The sequence below is a fragment of the Pteronotus mesoamericanus genome, unplaced genomic scaffold, assembly GCF_021234165.1.
Source record: "Pteronotus mesoamericanus isolate MK-2021 breed Mesoamerican mustached bat unplaced genomic scaffold, CSHL_Meso_final contig_50, whole genome shotgun sequence".
NCBI classification, from domain to species: Eukaryota; Metazoa; Chordata; class Mammalia; order Chiroptera; family Mormoopidae; genus Pteronotus; species Pteronotus mesoamericanus.
The window spans coordinates 8,721,218-8,743,274 of NW_026555186.1; the positions used below are offsets into that span (position 1 = coordinate 8,721,218).

At 40.1% G+C, this 22,057-nt stretch overlaps 1 protein-coding gene across 1 annotated transcript in view; it reads left to right on the forward strand.

Moving 5' to 3' along the window:
- CTNND2 (catenin delta 2) overlaps nucleotides 1-22,057 on the forward strand; it is an 821,124-nt gene that overhangs the window by 444,684 nt on the left and 354,383 nt on the right. The gene's annotated exons all lie outside the window — the stretch shown is intronic.

A 22,057-nucleotide genomic window follows, 5' to 3' on the forward strand; every position in this document is an offset into this window, starting at 1 on the left:
ATATATATGGTTGAGCTGAGTGGATTTTATCCTGGACTAGGTGATGATGGTAAGACAGAATAGACTCCAGGATGTCACTGACCCAGCAACCAGGAGAACAGAGTCATCACGGACTGAGATGGGGTGTGCTGGAAAGGGATCTGGTTGGGTTTGGGGACAGTGATGGTAAATATTAAGGTCTTGGTTTTGTACATGTGATATCTGTCTATCAAATCAAAATGCACATGTGAAATACACAGCGGGATGTGCAAGTCATAGTTCAGGGAGAAGCTCAGGCTGGAGATAAAAATCAAGAAGTCGTCGTCAGGTAGAAGGTATTTAAGGGCATTCTTCTGGAAGAAATTCCCTAGGAAGTAGGTGTTGAGAGAAAAACTCTACAGACTGAGCCGTGGTGACTCCCACAAATGCAGATGTCTGGGAGTTGGGAAGGCACCAGCCCAAGAAAGAGATAAGCCAGAAGCATAAGTCAGTGTCATTTCTTAGAAGCCAAGAGAACAGCATGTGTCAACGGAGATCGATAAACAATGTCCAGTACAATTAAAAAGTCAAGACAAAGGAAAACTGTTTGATGACATTGGCTTAGCAGAGTACGCTCACTGGCGACATTGAAAGAGCAGTCTCAGTGGAGGGTAGTGGTAAAATCTCACTACAAGGGAGGACCCACGAGAGAATGGGAGAAAAACGGGAGACCAAAACCATGCATCATGTTTTCAAGAAGTGGTTGTTCTTTAACTACAAATATTTCCAAACACTTAGAAGTTCTGTATGAGGATTTTAGGTCGTCAGTTGTGCGAGCTCCTGGTGAGGAACACATGTACACATGTTCTGCTGGATTTTCCCGATGGCTGAGCCGACTACAGTCAGGCCAGAGCTCTCACGGCTCCACCTCTGGGAAAACCTTGCTGCTCAGATGAAACCCAGACCAGTGTAATTTCTTAGATGATAAGTCATCAGAGTCCAAGGATTTATTACAATGTTTTCTTTTCTTTTTTTTTAATTGTATCTCTTTTCCCTGGAGAGTGGTGCTTGAGTGGAACCCCCGCTCTGCCTGGTTGGAGGTCCCTAGCTTGCCTGCTTGAAATTGTTTCCTCATCTAGGTTTTCACAGTAATATTTATCTACTCTCATAATTTCAGATGTAAATAAGCAAATGTCTATAAAATACTAGTACATTGGCTGGCTCAGTAAGAGTTAACTCATATTTTTTAATAATACCTACCACACTAACTTGGATGTGCAAGGAAGAAGTCATTTGTTTTGGCTCCAGACACAAAGCCTGTCTTTGGAGTCCCAAACCATGCCAGTTTCTGTGTTGGGTGTACAAAGAGGAGTGAGGGATAATGCTTGCCCTCAAGAGACCTAGTTGGTGATGGATATGAGAATGGACAACGTGAACCCCAGGGCTCGGATGAGACAGGCTGGCTACTGTGGGAGCACGTTGGAGCGGCCTGTGACAGGAGGGATCGGATGTGCGCTGTGAATGCTTCCTAGTGCAGCGGCTCCAGAGCTCAGCAGTAAAGCCAGAACTAGTAAGAAATGGCAGCTGGAACAAAGTCGAAGAGCCGAGCAGGGGTGTGGTGAGGATGGGAGGTGGAAAAGGGTAGAGACCACCAGCATATCATGTTTTCTTGGGGTGGAAATGAGTGATAGGGTGGGGGGGTGGAGCTGAGGGAGGAGAGGAATGGCAAAGAGCTTGTAGTTTCACCCTTGCAGCAGAAGGCTCGCCTGATCACGCTGGCATGCTGGAAACTTCATTCTGCGGGGCTGTGTGGAGGAGGGAGTTCCAACGGAAAAATAGGCTGGGAATCACCTAGGAGGCCACTGGAAATGTCCTTGCCTGCTCCCAGACCTAGTTATTAAAACTTTCATCCACTTATTTTGAAATGAGACAATTCAAAACTGATCACTCGTAAGTAGTACAGGAAGAAGGAGGTAAAATAAATGACATAAGTAGTTTTTCCATTTCTCTCCTAACAGATAGGTTGCTTAATTTTATTTTTTATAATTTAAAAGTTAAATGTATTCATTTTATTCATGATGAATAAGATTAGGTTTGAAAATAACATATTGTGATATAAAGCATTTGCAAATGCCTGGCATTGTGCCTGACACTTTGCAAACTGTATCTCTTAGTCTCCAGCAACTTAATGTGTTAACAGTTTTCACTCCCATTCTACTGATTCAGAAACTGAGGCTTATCAATGATAAGTTTCTTGCCCAAAGTCACATGGCCAGAAATGACAGAGATGTGATTTGGATCTACATTACTTTGAGTCTGGTTTCTCTAGACTCTTAAATATATACAATATGTGGGTAGAGGTAGTATATTTTTATGTCATTGAAGAAAAACACCAGGAACATAAAAATGAAATATAAGTTTTCAACTTTTGTAAATGACTAGTGATTTTAAAGAAAGCGAGAAATGTTTCAAAAACTTGTCAACATTCTATTGAATGATTTTACAGTACCAATTTTTGTTCATTTTGTCAGGAAAATAACATGATCCTTTCCTTTTCTGGTTTAGAGCAACATTAATCCCATTAAAAATAGAAATCTAAGTTGTAAATATGCATAAAGTTTAGGCAAACATCACAAGCATATTTTGAGGCAAAAGTGAAATGGATTAAATATAGATTCTTAACCAACAATTGCAACAAAACAAAATTGACTAATAAGGAGAGGAATTTAGTCAAGGCATACCCACCTTATCCCCCTGCAAGATGGACATAAAAGTCAGTATTTTGAGTGGATCACATACTATAAACCCCAAATTTCACATATTTGGAGATTTCCAGTCCATTCCCTGACCTGCTAATGCTTCCAGGTGCACCTGTTATAAGAAAGAAAAAGAAAAAAAGCCTAATCCTAGATAAAAGCTTTGTGATCTCTGCTGACAGTGTCTCAAAGGAAACATGAAGCCTCCTCAGATAATGAGCCAGTTTAATACCCCCAGCACTTGAGATACGGTCAGAATGCAACATGATGCCTGACTGCCTGCTGCTTTAAACTGCATTTCCTGAAGGTGAGCTTTGCCTTCAGGAGACAAACACTTGATCAGTTCTTATGAGCCTCCTGCTCACCCATAAGTTAAAAAAAAAAAAATCCTAGTTTAGATTTACTAATTAGAATGTGGTAAGTCTGTAAAATCAGTCAACACTTTGATTTCAAGGGTGGTTAAAGTTGCCTCTCCACTTGAATTCATGGGTTTTTTGAAGCTAGACCCCTCCCCCAACCACGAGAGCTCTGTGGCATTCCACACGGGCTGGGCTCCTCAGCCTGTGTCCTCCTCAGACACGCTCGCTCTGGGATCCCTGTCCAGGCCCTTTTCTCGACTAACAAGCTTGCGGGTTGATTCCCACACATGGACCCTGGCCTGCTTTCACCCTCAAAGTCACTCTCCTGCCCTGGCCGGGTGGCACATTGGTTGGAGCACTGTCCCATGCACCAAAAGGCTGCAGGTTTGATCCCTGGTCAGATTCATACCAGGTTTTGGGTTCAGTCCTCTGGTCGGGGTGCGTATGGGAGGCAACAGGTTGATGTTTCTCTCTCTCCCCCTTCTTCCTCCCTCCCTCTCTAAAATCATTAAAACATATCCTCAGGGGAGGATTTTTTTAAGTGACTATTCTTTCAGCCTTTTACCCTCTAGAATTCTGGGGCCCCATTTTATGGCAGAGGACCCTCATCCGAGAGGCCCTGTGGACGTCCCCCAGTCTCCAGGCTTTGCCTCTGAGAGGGTGGATGCCAACATCTCTTCAGCCCGCCTCCTCTGCACTTGCTGACCCCTGCCTAACAGCCTCCATTTGCTTAGGGACCAGAATTCCCAGAAATGGCCATCAGGCATTCCTTTGTAATGTCACTTTACGCAGCATCTCATCACACTTTTATTGATATCTGATTTCTGTCCAGTTGTGTCTGGGTCAGACTGTAGCAGTGAGAGGCTGTTTTAACATCCCAGTACTGTAAGCTGGTGGCTGGTTCTGAAACTCAATATCTGGGATGCTAGGTGGCCCCAAAAGCCTTCCCCCATGTCTTTCTTTTCTTGGTGATTCACAAAAATTAATCCCTTCCCTGCCTACCACATGGCAACCTTGCTCATTAAAATGGAACAAGCAGGTTTTTGTTTTGTTTGTTTTGTTTTAGCAGGAAAGGGACATCTCTATGTAGAATTCTGTCAAAGCTTTTCTAATATCATTGATACTTATATGATTTTGATCATGCTTAACTAGGAAATGTAAATTTAAGAAATGAAGCTGTATCTTGGAGGAGAGTTTAAGATGGCATACTCTGACCAGTCACTTGCCTCCCCTATGTCTCAGACCCCTTGAAAAATCACATACAGAACTACAACAGTGAATGATGTCACAAAAGAGACAAGAACACAGAGGCCAGAGGCCAGTGGGTGGGTGTCACCAACAAGCAAGCCTTTTTAGGAATTTTCTAGAAAGCAAAGTAGATAGGAGCGATAGGCAATTAAAATGTAGAAGTTCCTCCCAAGAATCTGCTCTGTCAGCACAGCGGAGGTGGACTGGCTGTCTTCAGTGAATTCTTGGACAGGCTCAAGGGTCACAGTTGAGCTGAGGAGCTGGGGTGAGGGAGAGGCCTCATGATGAAGGGACCCATTGAAAGTGAGGGCCTGAGGCATTTACAAGTTCGCTGCCTCCTCCCACTCACACCCCCTCTCCTACCAAGGTGTCACCATGTAGCCAGTTCCTCCTCCAATATGAAGAACGGGAGTTGAAGAAACTGAACAAACTGAGAAATTAGGCTTGGATTATAGCTGCCTGTGGTCAGTGGCTTCATACAGGCCTGTATGGCAGGGAGCTGGCAGGGGCTCAGGGCTGCCCCCTGACCTTGTCTCCCTAAAGGAAAGTACCAGCCTGGATGCCTGGCCCTCCCCCCACAAAGTCTTACTCAGGGACACATAGTGGCAAAGAGTTCTATTTAGATGGTGGCAGAAGAAGCTGCTGCTGGGCTTTTCTTTCTCAAAGATGATAAATTAACAAGGATTACTGAGGAACTGGGGAGAATTAGAAGCATAAAAAAATAGAAAGTGAACTGACTCTCAGCAGAAACAGAGATAATTTACAGAAGAAAAGAGATTAAAAGAAATAAGCAGTGACTTCAGGTTAAGAAGGATTTAAGAAGATCTTGTGTTTATTAAGTGAGAACTATATGGTATGTGAAAGGGTCAAAGAATAAGAAAATGTTTCTAGGCCATAAAAATATAACTACTCAAATTAAAGCATTTTTAGAATGACTGAATGATAGTCAAGGAAATCACTGGGAAGGGAGGACATATGAGGGAAAGACAGAAAACATCAGGCTAATGCAGTAAGAGCCTTAGAGAACAAATCCAGGGCATCTAACTATTACTAGGGTCCGGGAAAGAGATTGGGAAGAAGCACATTATCAATGAAGCAATACAGAAAAAATTCCTCAGAGCTAAGGGATCTGTGCCTTCATAGGAAATGCCCTATGCTTGGAATCAACAATAATTCGTATTGTGCATCATGAAATTTTAAATCACCAACATAGAAAGAACCTAAAGCCCCTCGGGAGAAGTAAAGAAGATGCCACCTGACTTGCAGTAGTGATATTGGATGATAAAGAAAAATCCAGTGATGCTCTCAGAGTTCTGGGGTAAAATGATGTTCAACCTAAAATCTATACATAGCCAAATTATCCATCATCATAAAAGGAGGATCAAATATTTTCAAAGTTCCAAATACTCATGAAAATCTCTCATGCACTTTCCCATGGTAAGTCACAGCACTTGAGGATGTATTCCGCTAAACAGGGCCATAAAACAAGAGAAACATAATACCCAGAAAACAATGGACACAGCTAGAATGAAGTCTCAGGGCAATGAAGAGCAGTCCTGGGTGTGTGTGGGGTGGTGGGAGGGAGAGTGGAAGGGAGAGAGCTGGGCAGCGGGCTAGCAAGCAAGGAAAGGGGGGACTCAACACAAGAAGTCCACAGTCATGAATGTAGGAGTAAGTGACAAAGAATCTAGGTAATTTTAATATCTAAGGATGGAACAATTAAAAGAATGAGTAAGAATAAGTAAGGAGGGAGGGAGCCATGTGCATGTCTGGAGAAGAGTGTCCCAGGAAGAGGGAACAGCCACTGCAAGGTCCTGAGCTGAAGTCATTCTTGGCCTGTTTGGGGAACAAAATGGGGCTTCTCTGAGACTGTTTATATATGTTCTAGTGGAGATCACAACTATACAGTCATTACAGAGATCGTATGAAACTGAGACTGTGCCTACCAATTTTTTATTATTGTGCCCACAATTCAAAGGGCCCAATAAATTATAACTGTTGTCGCTAGGGAGGCTCATATCAGCCAAGCTCTACTGGGAGTGCAGGTAAGATGGTAGACGTGACTCCAGGGGTCTTGTTTGATTGGAAGGAGGGCGGGAGCGACAGCAGTTCAGAAGTAGCTCTGATGCCGGGCAGTTAGGGTATGAGCTATGAGAGAGGACCAAGGGCCAGGGAGGTACATCCAGGGAGGAGAACCAGAGGAGGGTTCGTGACGGAGGCAGCACTTGAGGTTGGTTTGAACAAAGTGCAAATGTGACAGGTGCAAATAGGAGAAGGAAGGTATAGCTCAGGAGGAATGGATTCCATAGTAGCTATGAATAAGTGTCCAATGATGCCATGAGTCCTGGGGATGTGGGAATGTACACAAGAGGCATGTGGTCTGAGGGATGCTTTCCTGAACTGACTCTGAGGAGGTGTGAGCACACTCAGAACACACGGCAGGGACCGTGATTGTTTTCCTGAGTAGAGATTTGAATCCATTATTTTAAAAATAGGGGGCATTGAGATTTTTCTTTGAAAGAATAACTTCTCTAGAAGGCCTATATGCTTTTCAATTGGGATTAGAATCCCAGGTATATGTAAAAGAATATTTGAGACATTAGAGATTGGAGGCAAATGAAGGTGTGTGACAAGTTTGGAGAAAAACAAATTAACACGGAACCAGTTCAGGGTCCGCGTAAATGAATCGACTCTCAGGCTATTCCCTTTTACTTTGATGAGAAACAGGTCAGGTAATGTGCAGCCCATTGATTTGCTGGTGGCGAACCCTGAGAATCTGTCATCTTTCTTCAGTGCTGCAGGCCAGATAGATGACTGGTAGAAATAGGAGTCTATGGGAAATTGCTTTTAGGTATAATATCGAATCAGAGAAGGAAATGACAGAATGGGAAGAGAGAGACACAGAGACACGTGCAGCCCTGTTTCTTGGCCGCCTGGACTGTAGCTTCCTAGCTGGGTCTTCAGCACCTAACAGCGGAGAAAACCTGGCTAATGTCTGACCCCATGCTGTGTGATTCTCCCATCTTCAGGTTCTGTGCCTCTGAACCTCAAGTCACTGGGGTGTTGGGTAAAGTGTCCCTGGGTTTCTTGTCAGCACTTATGCATTTTAAGTCTAGATCATAGGTGTTAGGTTAGTTAACTTGGGCAAACAGGCCTGTATACTAGCTACCCACTGTAAGTGTTAACATCAGTTCCATGATTATAGTAACTACTATTTCTCTCTTAAATGTTGTTTAAATTATTTTTTCAATTACATTTTACATTCAGTATTATTTTGTATTAGTTTCAGATGTACAGCATAGTAGTTAGACAATTGTGTACTTTACACAGTGTCTACTCAATAAATATTTCAAGTACTACCTGGCCCCACACATAGTTATTACAATATTCTTAGCTATATTCCCTATGCTGTAATTTACATCTCTGTGACTATTCTGTAATTTACCAATTCATATTTCTTAATCCCCTACATCTTTTTTACCCAGCTGCCCAATGCCCCTTCCCTCAGTCGACCATCAGTCCGTGGTCTGTATCTATGACTCTGTTTTTATTTGGTTTGTTCATTTTGTTCTTTAGATTCCACACATAAGTGAAATCATATGATATTTGTCTTTAACTGCCTGACTTATTTCACTTAGCATAATACCTTGTATATCCAGCCATGATGTAGCAAAAGTTAAGGTTTCATTCTTTTTATGGCTGCGTGGTATTCCCTTGTATATATATACCACTACTTTTTTATCCATTCGTCTACTGGTGGGCTGCCAAAGCTCGGCTATTGTAAAAAAAGCTGCAATGAATATGGGGGTGAATATAATCTTTCGAAGTAGTGTTTTGGGATTTTCTTAATATCTTTTTAGAAGTGGAATCACTGGGCATAAGGCAGTTCCATTTTTAATTTTGGGGGGAACCTCCCCCTGTCTTCCACAGTGGTTGTACCAGCCTGTTTTCCCACCAACAGTGCACTAGGGTTCCCTTTTCTCCACATCCTGACCCATACTTGTTGTTTGTTGATTTATTGGTGATAGCCACGCTTGCAGGTTTGAGGTAGTTTCTTATTCCGATTTGCATCTCTCTGATGCTTAGTAATGTTGAGCAACTTTTCATATGTCTATTGGCCAGCTGTACGTCCTCTTTGGAGAAGTGTCAATTCAGGTCTTCTGCCCACTTTTTAATTGGGTTGTATGTTTTTCTGGGGTTGCATTGTCTGAGTTTTTTTTTTAAAATTTGCTTTTTAACCCCTTAACAGATATACTAGTATCATTGGCAAACATCTCCCATTCAGGAGGTTGACTTTTCTTTTCTTTCTTTTTTTTGTTTCCCTTGCTGTGCAGAAAAATTTTAGTTTGATGTACTCCCATTTGTTTATTTTTGTTTGTCTCTTATACTCCAGAAAATATGTCAGAAAAAAATATTGCTAAGAGAGATGTCTGAGATTTTACTGCCTATCTTTTCTTCTAGGAGTTTTGTGTCTTATATTTAATTCTTTATCCATTTTGAGTTTACTCTTGTGTATGGCATAAAAAGAGTGGTCTACTTTCATTTTATACATGTATCTGTTCTATTTTCCCAGAAGCATTTATTGAATAGACTGCATTGGTCTCATTGTATGTTCTTACTTCCTTTGTCACAGATTAATTGACCCCATAGGCATTGGTTTATTTCTGGGCTCTCTATTTAGTTCCAATGACCTATTTGTCTGTTTTTATGCCAATACCCTGCTGTTTTTATTACTATGGGCTTGTAGTGTAGTTTGATATCAGGTAGTTTGATACCTCCCACTTTGTGCTTATTTTTTAAGATTTCTGTTGCTATTCAGGGTCTTTTGTGTTTCAGTACCCATATTTGGATTATTTGTTCTAATTCTGTGAAATATGCTATTAGTATTTTGATAGGAATTGCACTGAATCTATAGATTCCTTTGGGTAGTATGGATATTTTAATGATGTTAATTCTTCCTATCCATGAGCACAGTATATGTTTTTTTTATTTGTATCTTCTTCATTTTCTTTCTTCAGTATCTCATAATTTTCTGAGTACAGATCTTTCATCTCCTTTGTTAAATTTATTCTTAGTATTATTTTTGATTCAGTTGTAAATGGGATTTTTCCCCTTTGTTTTCCTTCCTGATAGTTAATTATTGGTGTAGAAAAATGCAACTGATTTCTGGATATCAATTTTGTATACTGAGGCTTTTAAACATTTTTTAAAATTTTCATCAAGGTACCTGGGATTGTGTAGATACCAACTGTTTTAACAAATGTACAAATAATCTTAAATAATTAATAACTTAAAATTTATCAAAATGGAGTTAATTTTCAACCAAGCCTGTGTTAGAATTCCTCCTACCACTATATTTAACCAAAGTACATCTTGTAACTTTTATTAGAAAATTATTTGTCATATTTAGTCCACATTACACAGAATGTATATATTTTATATTTATAATATATAATTTTATATTCTAAACATATGACAAAAATCATACATCTGTGTGTGTGTGTATGTGTGTGTATATACATACACATACAGGGTGGGGCAAAAGTAGGTTTATAGTTCTTAATATGGAAAATAATGCAATAAATAGTAAAAATACTGGAATAAATTCTGTTTCACATACAACTGTAAACCTACTTTTGTCCCATCCTGTATGTGTGTGTGTGTGTGTGTGTATGTATAAATTTGCTGTAGAATGACTAAAGTGAAAAGTCTAGTTATTGTGCTATGTATTATCACCAAAGCACTGACTCTGATACAGAGAAAAAGGTATCCTGAATTTTTCTACAAAGGAAGTGGGGCATTTGAGTAAGTGCGCAAATGGGCTCCCCAAGGGCAGCTGAGACCCCTGCATATTTCAGAATTCCTCATCCCTCCTTCTCTAGCAGATAGTCAATAAATATTTTTGACTGACCATTGTAAAGTAGCTAGTGGGTGAACGCGTCACATCTCATTGATAACTGGAGGTCGTCTGTAGTACAGGGAGAAGCGTGGACACAGAGGTACCAGGTTCTCCCAAAGTGACTGAAACATTAAAAAATTACCAACAGCTACCAGAAAGATTTGGCTCAATGGGTACTGAACTTCTGCTCCCTCACATCTGAGTTTCCCAATTCCTGGGAAAGTGGCTTACTGCGTGTATCAGGTCTTGGTTATAGTAGTAACAGAGGCCGACACAGCAGTCCACGGGATGGAATAGGCTCACCTGTGGAAACAGCAGCTCTCCCAGTATAGCTCTGGAGAGTATAAGAAGTAAGTAACATACAGAACATAAAAACAGATGATGCCTATTCTGTGGTGTCTGTATCCTGAGGATCTGCCCAGGTACACGCAGATAGAGACTTGGCAGCTAAGAGAACCCGACGAAAACCATTTATGATTTTGACCCAGTGGATATGAGTGGCTCCTCAAATTTCTGCTTGCTCTGTAAATATCTTTAAAATAGACTTGAGAATGTTGATTTTTCCTGTTTGGCTTCCTAGAGAGGACCTCGGCCTGCAGGTGCTATGTCATTGCAGAGAGGGAGCCCACACTCAACCTCAAATGGTCTCTGCATTTCCTGTTGTCTATGGCTTCATTCTGTCCTCTCCCTGGATGGATTGGCAACATGTTAAAGAAGTCAAAACTTCTCTCAGAAGATAAGCCTCTTTTTAGTAGTTGATGTAGAAAAGGGAAGTCAGTGTGCATTTCTCTTTAGAATGAAAAACATACACACTCTCCCATACTTACATACACACACAGGTATTCGTTCGGGTGTGATTCCCAGCTGGTCAGAAGCAGGTCATGCCACAGTTCCCTCCATGACTGAGTCAGTTAGCTGGTGGTCGTTGGCATGGCCACAAACAGCCCTCTTCACCTGGACAGCCTTCTGGCAAATATGTAGTGGGTTTTTTTTTTTACATTGGAAGAGTCAACAGAAATTGTTCTCTGCACTAGAAAAGCATCACTAACATCATCACTGTACCATACCAATTGGTGGTTTAGTAGTAACTTCTTTGCATAAAGACAACAGATGAAAAACAGGGAGGGTGAATTATAACTATATATAGTCTCATCAGTGGTGCATTGCATGAAAAATTTTGTTTTAATAAATATAACTGGTATTCAAATAATTATATACAATTCAGTTTCTGCATGGATTCTAAAATATACACATAAATATTTAATCTTTTATCAGGAAAGGATTAAGTAAAAATTTTAGTCCTCCGGAACTGTTTATTATACAACATAATTCCTCTCTTCTCAAACTCTTTTTTCATATGCCAAATATTATTTTGAGTAAAATAAAATTTTAATAAAGTGTTGATATAAAAAATTTATAAATTATAAAGAGAGAGAATGACTAATCTATGAAACAGTTTATTTGCCATTTTCCCCTATAAATTATGTTGAGGGTTAATGGTGTCTTTTTCTTCTGAGATTATCACCAAGGACACTGGTGGGTGTTGGTGAAACATATAAAGCAATAAAACAAAAATGATACAGGAGGAATACATTTTAAGTTTGCATTTTAGAAGCTAAATACCTCGTACTTAAAAAGAAATCTGTGCAGCCTATGATCCATCTAATCCAATCTGAGTAAGAAGGCCTGTATTTAGGGTACTGAGGTGTAAGACATCTTAGTTCAAAATACATAGATTCAAAATATTTTTCAAAATATTTGAACCTATAGATGGAGAAATGGCCTACTTCAGCCTAGTTTTATCCGATAAAACCCTTCTCCTTGTCCAAACATTGAGAATATCATCTGTGCCCTTCGAAGGGCAAAAATCACGTACACAGAAGCGAACACTTAGCCTGAGCCCCCACAGCAGTCAGCCAGCACTCCTGGGTGCGGAACGGGGGCTTCTGGTCCCTTGGAGCTGAAGCTTCTCTGTCTGCTCTGCTTTGCATCTCAGTACAAAAAAGAAAAGATGGGTCAGGAGCACCTCGTTCTGGATTCATACCATAGGAATATCCATAATTATCCAGAGCAGTCAGCTCTAGAAGCCCGACTCCAGATGCCCTGTCCCTGCAGTGCATTGGAGGAACATTGAGAAGCAGCTGTTGAAAAACAAAGTGACACTCATTGAATTTTATCCACCCTGTTGATAAAGAAGAGTATCTGTGTGAATACGAGACGAGCCGTTAAAGACTCTAAGTGACTGCTTAATAAAGCACCAAATCATGGATTGCTCTGCATCAGTAGTTAATTATGACAATAAGAAAATTACAGTGAGCCAAGCTCCTGGTTCATTCTACCCAAGATGCTGCTGCCAAAGCTGCTCCCAGGGAGGCAACAGGTTTGAGAGCAAATTCTAAATAGGAGGCCCCCTCCCGTGTAAAAATTAACACTCACAGATTAAACTTTTTTACAAGTTCATGTCAGAAGTTTTCAATTACCAGTCTAAAATCAAATTAGGTTGCTCTTCTGTACAAAAAGATACTACAATTCAAAATGTACCCCCTTCCAATTTCTCATTCTGCCAAGTGTGAACTCAGGCTTTGGAGTACTTGGGTTGTCTTTCTGGGGCTCTCTTAGCAGCTTCATCATGGCTGTCTCTCACTTGAATGGTTGTGGTTTCATCAAAATTGTTTTTAGAATGATTTCTAAGAGTTCACAGAACACACGGTTGTCACTGCAACAACCCCACCTTCAGCTGTGCAGAAAACCAGATATTGCTGGAAAACTTGTTAAAAACGCAAAACCTCAGGCCCTTCCTGAAACCTACTGAGTCGGAACCTGAGGTTCACTGAGGGAACTCACACACACATGCCATTCTGAGAAACACTGGAATACATGGCTGGAACATTCAGAGCTACTCTACCTCCCCTGAGATAGGAAGCCAAAAGCAGATATCGGGGACAGGTGCCAAACCACCACGGTTTACCCAGTGCCTTTCATTCATACCAATACCATCTTAACCAGTAGGTTTCCACAGGCTCTTCTTTTAACTTGAAGTTGTCCATAGTCCATAAATGCAAAGCCACGTGACGTTTGACTGAAAATAAAAACGGAAATGGCCCACCTTAAGAATGCAAAGATACCAGACTCCACAGAGCTCATTATACTTCATTACCGTGGTCTCATTCCTTTCCACATGCTTGCCTGTCACTAAAAAAGCACTGAACAAAGGAAGCCTGTTTTTCTAACAGCTTGGGGAGAAACGCTTGTGGTTAGGGAGAAAATATAAGAACAAGGGTTGTATGCTTTTATAAAGGAGAAGGTCACATGGACGCGCTTACTGCAGCATCCTGACCAGGGATTTTTGGCTTTTCAATTCTTACTGGAAAGTTTTGGCTCCCAATAGATTACAGTATTCACTTTGGAAAAGGTGTGGTGAAGCTTCATAATTACAATAAATTGTATTGGAACTGTTGTCAGGAAAGTTACAGGAACAAGTCATTCTGTGCCTTGTAACTTGTTAGAGATGGTGAGCATTCAAGTTACTTGTGATGCCAGCCAAGAAGTATCACCAGCTCTGTTACCTTAGTGTAGTGTGTGAAAGTCTCGGGTTTATGGAATAGATGAAACGAGAGGGCGTCTTCTGCCTTCCTAAACAAACTCATCATAGATTATTTTATATCATCAAATGGCCTGTTACATTGAAATTATCAGGCTTCAATGCAGTTTTATCATTAAATACATATGAATCAGTACTCTCTCTTATAAACATCAGTCTGAAATATGGCTCATAGCCTATATAGAAAATGTGTCTATATATTTTAACATTTATACCAACGTGAGATAAGATGTCAAACTAATTCAATGAATCAATGATCACTTGCAGATGAAATTTACTTTATGGACTTAGGATACACAGGAAATATTTTGGATAGTTTAAAGACTGAAATTAATTTCTGAATTAGCTTTGGAGTAGAAAGTAGGTTTTGGAATTTTGATTTGAGTCAAAAGCAAAAGTCAAGAATAAAACAAGTAAATCTTTATTGTGGCGAGATAGTCCTCAGATCTAAGATGTAATAGTTGCATGTCTCAGCAATTAACACACATTTATGATATAATAATGTTAACCAAAATTGTTACTTTTCGTATTTCTAAAAGTGCTTATTTGTTGATGTCATATTTCCCTCTGAAGTTTAATGATAGCGTGTATCAAACCAGACTTTTTGAGAGGGTCAGAATCCACAAAATAACTTTCAAAGCCATAAACATCACAGAGTAAAGGCCGCCTAGCTGCACAGGTCATAATGGTCAGGGAGCTTACCCCTGAAATCAGGAAGGGTGTTCAGTAAGGGGAAATGGCGGGGGAGGAGCGGGGTGGAATTTGTGAGGGGAAAATATGCTTCATTTCCAGGCCCCACACTTTTCTATAAAAGTTCTATTTCACCCTTCAAAGATGTTGTTTTGCTAATAAATATCAATGTATAAACTTTGCACAGTTTTTTAAAAATCTTAATTCCTAGATTTTACTTTGGACTTTCCTTCCTAGCACAAGAAATGTATAGCTCTTCTTCTGAAGACAGCTCTTTATCTCAAAAACAAGAGTGCTTATCGCTGGCACCTGTTCACAGGTGTGTTGAGTCTGCTTGCTCTGGCCAACCGACCCTGACCTCTTTGTCATTTAGGCCCTTTTTCTCCTTCCATTTCTTTGCAAATAAGCTTCTGAAACTGGCTCCAAATTTGAAGTGAACAGATCAAAGGTAGTTTGTCCTTAAGAACCTAATATTGATATTACTAAACGAAAGCATGCAAACATTTTTTTTTGCATGCAAAGCAAATGAATTTGCATTATATTAGAGAGTATAAATTATACAGTATAGTAATAAAGAATACGAGTGGATCATAATGAAAAATGAATTTGTTTCTTTCTATTTAGTAATTTGGCATGCATGGTAGTAAATGTTATTATTTGATGAAAAGAAGAAATGATAAATTGAGGGTTGTAACACATTAGATCTTTCTTTCTGTTAAACATGCCTGTCCCCTCTCTCTCTGCTTTACTGGGGACAGGGTTATTTTCATTCTGATCCCTGCTGTAATGATGAAGTGTGGGGATCCTCATTAAATGCACGGTGCCGCTCCTCAGTCAGATGGACTGAGCCCAATTCATTGGAAGTCGTATGCAGGAACCAGCATTTCCAAGAGTCCCCCAGAGGATTCTTTGCGGGATAAACAAAGATTTGAGAATTAATCGTGTTTTAAGAAATGAAAATTCTAATGCAAATATGTATGTATATTTGAGCTGAAGCTTTAGTTTTGAAATTCTCATGAGTTTGTGTGATCTGTTGAATATTTCAAATCCTTTTGATAAAAATATAGTTACTGTGTGAAATTTTCAGTTAAGAAATTATCTGTTCACTTCTTACAATAAACTTAGTATGAACTAATTTCTTTTGAAACATGGTATCAGAGGGAATGGGAGTAGGGGAGGTAGAAGAAGGTAAAGGGGGATATGAGGTGGCAGAGGAGACTTGACGTGGAGTCATGATCACACAGTAAACTGTGCACAGATGATGTGTTGTAGAACTGTACATCTGAAACCTGCGTAATTTTATTAACCAGTGTCACCCCAGTAAATCCAATTAAAAGACACAATGTGGATTAAATAGGTGAGAATAAAATCACTTCTATAAATATTAGGAAATAAACCTCTACTAACAGACGGCCTTTACTCTGGCTGCCAGTTCCCTGGGGCTGGGAATTAGGGATCTTCCTACTGTGGCTTCTTCTCGACCTTATAAAAGTTTTCTGCTCAATGTCAGATGCTCGGAGAGAATCTCTTGGCGCACGCCCCCCCTCCATCAAAACAATGTACCCTGAACACTTTGTCTACTCTCTCCTAGTCTGTTTAATTTTTCTTCAGACTTTATCTCTCTCTATACCTGCCTGAATGTGATCACCTACCTATTTTCAAGGCCAAAGGCCCAGTCTGTCTTAAGCACCATGGTGTCCTGAACTCCTCGAAGTTACCCGGACACTCAGTAAATATGTGTTGAAGGAATGAATATATTGATCAATGTGGATTAACTGGTACATAAAAATGATACCCATACTATCTACCACATAGACATTTATTTGCAGATCAGTCTAAAAATGATAAATGTTGCATATTGATGATGAATACAGAGCCTTCTGGATTCTCTGACCCAGTGAAAATGTGGGGTTGGGGATGAGGCAAGCAAGGCAGTGAGGGATACTTCCGCCCTTTCAGCTTCATAATTATTTTCCATGTCAACAACTCACTGCAAGTCTGTTGCGGGCTTCCTGCTAGATTAGCAAATGTTTGTTATCTTCCATTTGCAGGTTTAATTTATGCCATTTCTATTTCTAAAAAGGATTCTACCTTTTCTTGCTCATTTTAATATTTCTTTCCCTTTTAGACTTAATTCATTTCTGCAGTCTTTGTAATTATCCATTACAAAGCAACTCCATTTTTTGAGAGAATAAAAATAGACTATAAGATTTACATTTTACAATATTTTACTAGATTATCAAAATTTTATCATTTATAATATTTCAAAATTAAATCTGTGTTGTTTTTTTTATTTTGATGGGTTTTGTTAAGACATATTTGTTTTTCTCCCAATCAAAGGAGTATTTTCATGAATTTACATAATTTGATTCTGAAATTGAATGACATGAGAATACCTATCATAGGCATATCCGTGTTCAGACGCGATCGCTCTCATTTTGATCCTCCCACAATTTCATGCCATACAAATGCATGTGTCACTGTCTGTATTTTTATATTTGAGGAAACCAGGGTTTGGAGAGACACGATGACTTCTCTTGGTTCATCCAGCTGGTTAGACACAGATCTGGGGTCCAAATCATGTCCTTTTATTTTATGTTATTTGGGCAAAATTGGCTCAAGAAACAGCAGTAGAATTGCTGCTTTAGATGCTACTTTTTTTTCTTAACTTCAAACTGTTGAACATTATACAGCTGCACTTGTAAAGTCACCTTTTTTGGGCAGAAGTTCATGGTGAGCCTTGATCTCCAGCTTCTACATGGGACTTGCTCATGTAAATCAGGGGTGGTGCTGGTGGGAAGCTGCCTACACAGAAGCAGGGGATACCAGAGGTCTAGTGCCCGCTCCAGTGGTCCGGTCTTCCCACCCCTCCGTGCCACAGCTGAGTGGCTAGCAGCAGCTTGGGTTCCGAGCCATCCAACCATGCATTCAGGTCAGCTCTAGCAGCAGTGAGCAGGTGACTGGCGTTTTATGACAAATAGTAGCTCTCCTACAGCAGCTGTCTCAGGCCTAGTCCTGGCCTCCGGGACTCTTGGACCTGCAGGGGGCATGGCCTGGACAGAGCACCCCTGGGGCTATTCTCATACCCTTGACACTCCTGAGTCACATCCCCTCTTAGGTTGTAAGGTGACCATTCATGTTTTAGAGATGAATCTTCCAACCCCTTGATTTCAGAATCACATTAGATAAAAATTGCCAGTGGCTGCACTCTCTAAACCCAATCTTTGTTTTGTGAAGAGGGGAAGTAGGAAAAGTAAAGTGATATGACAGCATTGAAAGGTTGGCATTGGAGGACGGAAGTGTTTTTGAGGAAACTGGCCTTACAGCAGTATATAGACAGGTATTTTCCTTGCTTGGCCACTGCCTGCCACAGTGAGGGAACCTTGTCTGATGTTGCTCTGGTCTCTGGGGTCCGCTTGCCCTTTCCTCTCTGGCGCACTCGTGTTTCCATGGCACTTCATCATGCTGCAGTTCTGAACCTTCATCTTGGTCAAGGTGAGGCTCTCAGAACTGTTTGTTCTGGACATCTGTGACATTTTGGACAGTCAGTTTCTGCAGCATTTTTTGTTATGATTGACAATATCGTTCCAATTCCAATGAAAGAAGTAAATGCTTACTAATGGTATTCTGAGTCCAGCGTAATGCTGAGGACTCATTGTCCAATAGACCACAATGGTGAAAGAAAATTACTACTAAAGGAAAGTGTATTTTCTTTGAATCAGCAAATACATACTCCTACTCATGAACTTTTGGAGCATATTCCCAGAAGAGGTTGTGTGAGAATTTTTTTATCTTGAAATTGCCCAAAATAAAATAGGTCTTATTAGTATGGGTTTTTCTTGAGCATGAGTGGTAGAAAGCATGAATTCCAGAATTTCCACTTTTAACCTTTAACTCCTTGTTTTTCTTCTTCTAGTTCTCTGTATCTCTTGCCAATAACTGTGCCCACCCATGAGCAACTGAAACCTGATAAGGATGGATAAAATGGGGTATAAACAATGCTCCTTTTAGAAAGCTGTATCTCATTCAGTGCCACGCATAATGCTAAAATATGCAAATGTATTTTTCATAAATTTTTCCACAGGGGGGAAATAGGAACGTATAATTTTATCAGGAACAGGCTAATTAAAAAGTATGGTATACTGTTCAAATATGTAATAATTCTACTATTATATATTCTCTTAATATCAATGCATAGTAAGTGTGACATTCACAGAAGTAGGCCTTATCTTAAGATTCCTGTTCCCTGCCTAGGACAATTGGTTATTCATTTCTGATTCATGGTATACTAATAAAATTTTGCTAATGCCCAGTAAGTGCTTATAGTAATAAGATTATTCCACACACCCTCAGATCATATCACCACCTAAAAGGTCAGCAGGTCACAGGTACAGAAAACATTTTGATGGTTGCTAGAGGGGAGGGGGTTCTAGGGGGTCAGATCAGCCAAAAAGGTGAAGGGAATAAGAAGTACAAAGTGGTAGCTACAGGGTAGTCATGGGATGTAAAGCACAACATAGGGAATGGAGTAGCCAAAGAACATATATGTGCATGACCCATGAACCTGAGCAATGGTGTGGGATGGCCTGAGGGAGTGGGAGGTGCTGAGTGGAGGGGGGCAAAGGGGGAAAAATTGGGACAACTGTACGAGCATAAACAATAAAATGTAATCTGTAAAAAAAAAAAAAAGTCAGCAGGTCCTTTCATTTTTCATCATTAGATGTTTTTAGAGGCTTAGAATCAGGAAATGATGATAAAATAACATCACTAACTCTACCAGTGACAGATGACATTTATTTAACTGAAAAACATTTGGATATACCATTAACCCTTGCACAACACAGGTTTGAAATGTGCAAATTTATTTATACACAGACTTTTTTCATCTTGTAAGCATTCAACATAAAGTTATGATGTTGATAAATATAGTACTGTAAATGTATTTTCTCTTACGATTTTCTTAATGACATTTTTTTCTCTAGCTTACTTCATTGTAAGAATACAGTATATGAGGCCAGTCCAGATGGTATCTAGCCATGTAATATGAAAAATAGAAACATTTTCTGAAGAAGATACAAGAACCATTGTACATAGGACAATGATGGCTCAGTCCCCTTCAAAGTAGGCACCTTGGGACCTCACACAGTTCTCCCAGTTACCATCAGTTCCCCTGTCATAGTTTCCTGAATCTCATTGATGGTATGAAATCTCTTCCCTTTCAAAGGTGATACTAGTTTTGGGAAAAGCCAGAAGTCACAGGGCACCAAATCTGGGCTGTAGGGGGGCCGAGTCACCTGGGTGATTTGATGTTTCACCAAAAAGCTTTGCATGAGACGTGATGCATGAGCAGACAGGTTGTCATGATGAAGCTGTCAGTCACCAGTTGCCCATAGCTGTGGCCTTCTGAATCATACCAATGGTTTCTGTGGAGGAATGTTCAAGCTTAAAGCAAAATTTGATGCAGATTCATTGTTCTGCTTGCTCAGTCATTCTGAATCCAATGGTCACAAAGTATACATGCTCACCCAGTGACATCTACTGCCCCCAGTGACTAGTACAGTGAAGTCATCATTGTTCACATATGCATATTCCAGTCCACTCTCCTTAGGTGCCAGGTTACATCGATGTCACACAAACCATTCTTGTTATATTAACAATAGCTGGATTTATTCTGGGCCGGCTACATAGACTACATGAAACATACAAAATATGTACCAATTGACTGTTTAGGTTATCAGTAAGGCTTCCAGTCAACAGGAGGCTATCAGTAGTTAAGTTTTGGGAAGTCAAAAGTTACACAGGGATTTTTGATTGTGTGGGGAGTTAATGCCCCTAAACCATGCATTGTTCAGTGGTCAATTGTAGTGATTTCTTGCTTTTAGACTTGTACATTTTTGGCAATATTATTAAAACCTCCAGAAGTAGGAAGAATTGACAGCAGGAACTCAAGGAATATTATACTTAAAATATATTCTTGGAAAATACGAATATGAGATAATATTCAGTGTGATATTGGCATGTGATCAATTGGATGCAATGAACATAATTATGCAGAGCAGTTATTTTAGACCTATCATTCATCTGAACGCCATCTAAGTCAGGACTGAATTAATTGCTAGCAAAGGGAAAGGTAAGGAACGTGCCTGCCCTATTCATTCCCTTTCCTCAAAACAGTCAGTGATTTTTATTAACATTGAATTCATAGAATGCTTGGCACTGCTCCCATCATTCAGAAATCCTCCGTTTTCTGCTTATTTAAATTAAAGCAGCCTGGGTAAAGTATATCTGTAAAACATTTATCTATTGGCAATTTCAAAGCTTTTGAATGGCTTTTTTCTCACATATACTAGACAAGAATATTAAAATCCTTGTGGTTCCATGATCCTGAAGAAGCAGCCTAATCGTTGAGCATTGAAGCTGTTGACTTTAAAGTGTCCCCCAGTGAGGATTTGAACCAGCAGTACAGAGGCTGAGCTGTCCACAAAGACGACCAAAATCAAGGAACCCCAATACCCTATCGCTGTAGGCCAGAGTGAAGAGCTCAGGTTCGGGGCAGTTGACACCTGAGTCCTGGCGTGCCCTGTGGCTGTTCGCTTTGGAGATTTAGCCAAAGGGTCTTTCCTAAAATCAACTGCATCCTCATTTGGCTCTTGTGTGTTCTCTAATCACCATCACGAGATAACCATTTCTCCTTGATGCCCCACATCCTTCATTGTCCCCAGGTGTCTTCTCCCCCATCTGCCACAATGGAGGTAGTTCTCCTGGCACTTCAGTTCCTGTGATCCTGGCTGTACCTCCAATGGAATACTGGCTGTCAATTAACATGTTTCTTTTCCTTGTGTCAACTCAACCTCTTAGCCCCCATGAAAGTTTATTTGCCCATGTGCAGAGGTCCTCTGGTTCACAGCATTGCTTCAAAGCCACAACTCTTCCCAAACAATGCAACAAAATGAAAAATAATGATTTATAACTACTACAAGGCGAGTGATGTGTAGTCTCAGTTTATAAATTAAACCAGTTATTGACAACCGTGTGTACCTTCTTCAGAGAAAGGTACACTAACGGAAGGTGCTTTGATTTGGAGGGCAAGATTAAAGTAAAATATAACTCAAATCAATTTGAAAATATCAGCTTCTCTCAGGGATTTAGGCTGTTGTAAGCCTGAATATTTTGGTTCATTCGTTGTCCAGGGGAAAGCTGCTGATGGGAACAAATTCTGGTTCACTTTTCAGAAACAGCATGAAGATGGCTTACCACCATGGCTTATTCATTGGCTCATGACTTTAATAGTTCCTGTCGTAAAATTTAAGGTGCAAGGACTATGGGATGATAAGAGGTTTTTAGGTTTGACTGTCTGCCTGATTCGGTTAGCAAGGATGCCAAGTGGCATCCATTTGACTGAGAAGAAAGGTGTTTCAGTGCCGCTGTTGCATGTGGATTTATCTCAGCATTGTTATCATCCTCATAGGGTGATCAGGTTTGGGAGCAAAGCAAAGCAGCTGGGTGGTACCGATAAGCTAAATAGCTTGAGATATTTCTACCATTT